Source organism: Lathyrus oleraceus, chromosome 7, assembly GCF_024323335.1.
Source record: "Lathyrus oleraceus cultivar Zhongwan6 chromosome 7, CAAS_Psat_ZW6_1.0, whole genome shotgun sequence".
Classification (NCBI taxonomy): Eukaryota; Viridiplantae; Streptophyta; class Magnoliopsida; order Fabales; family Fabaceae; genus Lathyrus; species Lathyrus oleraceus.
Window position 1 is genome coordinate 64,401,718 of NC_066585.1, and position 3,399 is coordinate 64,405,116.

A 3,399-nucleotide genomic window follows, 5' to 3' on the forward strand; every position below is an offset into this window, starting at 1 on the left:
TTCCTTGAGCATAGTTTACTTGCTCTGTTTGGATTCCAGTCAAGAGTTGACATTCCGCAGGAGTGTGGCCTTGGATTCCACAGACCTCGCAATTCTGAGTTATAGCAACCACGGCTGCTGGAGGTGATACGTTTAAACTTTCAATCTTCTGGACCAAAGCATCCACTTTTGCATTGACGTGATCAAGGTTACTTATCTCGTACATGCCAGTTTTCGGTTGAGGTTTTTCCACTGTTGTTCGTTCGGTTCCCCACTGATAGTGGTTTTGGGCCATGCTCTCGATAAGCTGGTAAGCATCAGCATAAGGTTTGTTCATTAGTGCACCACCTGCAGCGGCGTCTATTGTTAACCTTGTGTTGTATAAGAGACCATTATAAAATGTGTGAATTACTAACCAGTCTTCCAAACCATGGTGTGGGCAAAGTCTCATCATGTCTTTGTATCTTTCCCATGCTTCGAAAAGAGACTCGTTGTCTTTCTGTTTAAATCCGTTTATCTGGGCTCTTAACATAGCTGTTTTGCTTGGTGGAAAATATCGGGCAAGAAAAACTTTCTTCAACTCGTTCCATGTGGTGACTGAGTTGGAAGGAAGAGATTGAAGCCATCTTCTAGCGCTATCTCTTAATGAGAAAGGAAAAAGACGAAGTCGAATTGCCTCTGAAGTGACACCATTAGCTTTAACAGTATCAGCGTATTGGACAAATACGGATAAATGAAGGTTTGGATCTTCGGTAAGATTTCCAGAGAATTGGTTCTGTTGCACAGCCTGCAACAGCGAAGGTTTAAGTTCAAAGTTGTTTGCTTCGATTGCGGGCGGAGCAATACTTGAATGCGGTTCATCTTGCGATGGAGCGGCGTAATCTCTAAGAGCACGAGCTGGTTCTGCCATCTCGGTTAAAGAAGGAAAATCTTTGAGATCAGGAAGGTCTATAGGAGGGAGATTGTTTTCAGCACGATATTCCCGAATTCGTCGTAAGACTCGGAGATATAGTTCGATATCGTTGATTCGTAAATAGAGCGGTTCGCCTTGAGAGCGAGTGCGTGGCATACAAATCAACGAAAGAAAGAAAATAGAAGAAAAAGAAACCTTAGTCTCTACAGCGTAACGGAAGAGTTACGATATCGATTGAATAAAAGTCCCCGGCAACGGCGCCAAAAACTTGATCGCTCGACTGGGTGAGTCGAGAATGGGATACAAACTGCAAGTGCACAGTTCTATCGCGTAGTTTTAAAAGATATCGATCCCACAGGGACTTATGAATCGATATACCGTTATCTAAAGTTACTACGTAAATCTAAGGTGAAGATGTTTGATTGTTTGGGGAAAAACTAAGAGCTAAACTAATGTCTAGATTAAATATTAATAAAACGGATATCGGTATGTAATTCGTCAAAACTAGGGAATCAAGTCTTTGTCGGTTTCTTGGTTTTAAAATGAATCGTTTCGGTTAACTTTATTGGTTAAAGGTTCTATCTCAAACTCTCGCTCTGTTGAATAAACCATGATTTTATATTAATGTTGCTGTCACTTATAATTAAGTCAAAAACCATATTTTGAAAACAATAAAGTTGCAGAAACTCTTTTTAAGAAAATACTGACCGTTTTAAACACCCTTATCTCAAACTCTCGCTCTGTTGACTTAGGTTATATAATTAAATCCAAATGCTTAACTCTCGTCCTCACATTCAATCTTTAAAAATACTTTTTGGAAAATGTCAGAATTTAATTAACTCTAAAACTTGCTCTCGCCCTGATCTAGAATTAATGCCTAACTTACACTGTCCAGTTAAAATCTCAAACTCTCGCTCTATTGATTTTAACTTCTTTATGTCTTTTACTTTTGTAAAAAATCTTGTTATTAAACCTGTAAGTTGAGACCATAAAAAGATTGATTTTGATTTTAAGTTTAGATAGACCGACTCAGTCTCGATCCCTTATTCTGCTTACTTTACATACCGATACCTAGGCAAATTAGCCAGACATGCTAAATAAACAAGAATTTATATCATGCATAAACAGACTCATTCCAGGCAGGCAATATGAATAAACAATAGAATAAAACATTAAAAATTAAATAACAATTAAAGAACCTGAATGCGTAATACAATGGTCTTGAACACTCCACCACAAGCCGGTAGGATTTGTTCTTCGATTCTTCAATTAAGCAGTAAAATAAATCAAGGAAATAAAACTCGAATATAACGTAAGGTTAAATCCGGTATAAAGTTGCACAGTAGTTTCCGGTGTAGAAACTATTACGCGAAAAATATCTAAAAGCTAAAAACGGGAAAGATAAATTGCAAGGGAAAAGAGAAAGTAAAGCTTGCAAAAGAAATAAATAAAATGAACAATGCTGGAAAGGAAGAAAAATAAGCAAAGGCGTGAAAGGAAAATTTGGCAGAGCTTCCGCAAAACTGAGCGTGCAAAAACTCTCCTTACGGCAAAGAGAGGAGATGGCTATTTATAATAGCCTTGGTAACTGCATTCCGTTCCCTACGAGTCTTCAGCATGGCTAAATACACGGCTTGGGAATAGGACACGAAGTCCTCAACGTTACTTCCATTCTTCTGAGAGCGTAACTTGCGCCAAAAAGCTAGTGGACTGGTGTGACGCTCGTCACACCATGTGTGACGTCCGTCACAAGGCTACTTCGCGTGACGCTCGTCACAACCCTTGTGACGCCCGTCACAGGGGCAACGTGCGCTTTCTTTTGGGCTGGGCTTGGTCTTGGTTATTTGTTTCCTTTTTATTGCTTTTTACACCTCCTTTTCTTCCCTTTTTCACTTTTGCTTCAAAATGGGTACCTGATGTAAATAGAAAAGAAATACTGCATAATATCTGATAAAATGGGATAAATTAAAGTAAATGATAATATAATCTAATTAAATTAAGTCTTAAAATGTGATATAATTTCATGTTATCACTTGTGCAGAAGCATTCATTTGCGGTTGCATTATTTTCGTTCTCTCTCTCTCTCTCTCTCTCTCTCTCTCTCACACACACACACACACACACACACTCAAAGCCTTCATTCGTACCAGCTAGCACTGAGATTGAAGGAATCCGTTCGTGTGGACTGAGTAGAGACGTTATCATCATTCAACGTTCGTGATCACTCCGTGGATCTGCATCAAAGGCTTTGATCGTTACAAGAGATCTGCACCAAAGGTTTCAATCGTCACAAGAGGTAAATATTCTATCACTGATCATGACCATTCGTAAGGATCTCTAAAGGAGAAAATTTTAATTTCCGCTGCGTTTTGGATCGCAAATTCTCCTTCACAAACGTAGACTAGACGATCCGAAGCCCTTGGAATGCAATTCTATTTCCGAGAATAAATTAGCCAAGAAAGATAAAGATCCTGGAAATTTCTCCATTCCTTGTCTTTTGGGAAGTC

General features: G+C 38.9%; 1 pseudogene; it reads left to right on the forward strand.

Moving 5' to 3' along the window:
* Nucleotides 1–404: 404 nt before the first annotated feature.
* On the forward strand, nt 405–504 carry LOC127109070 (uncharacterized; annotated as a pseudogene).
* Nucleotides 505–3,399: the final 2,895 nt, after the last annotated feature.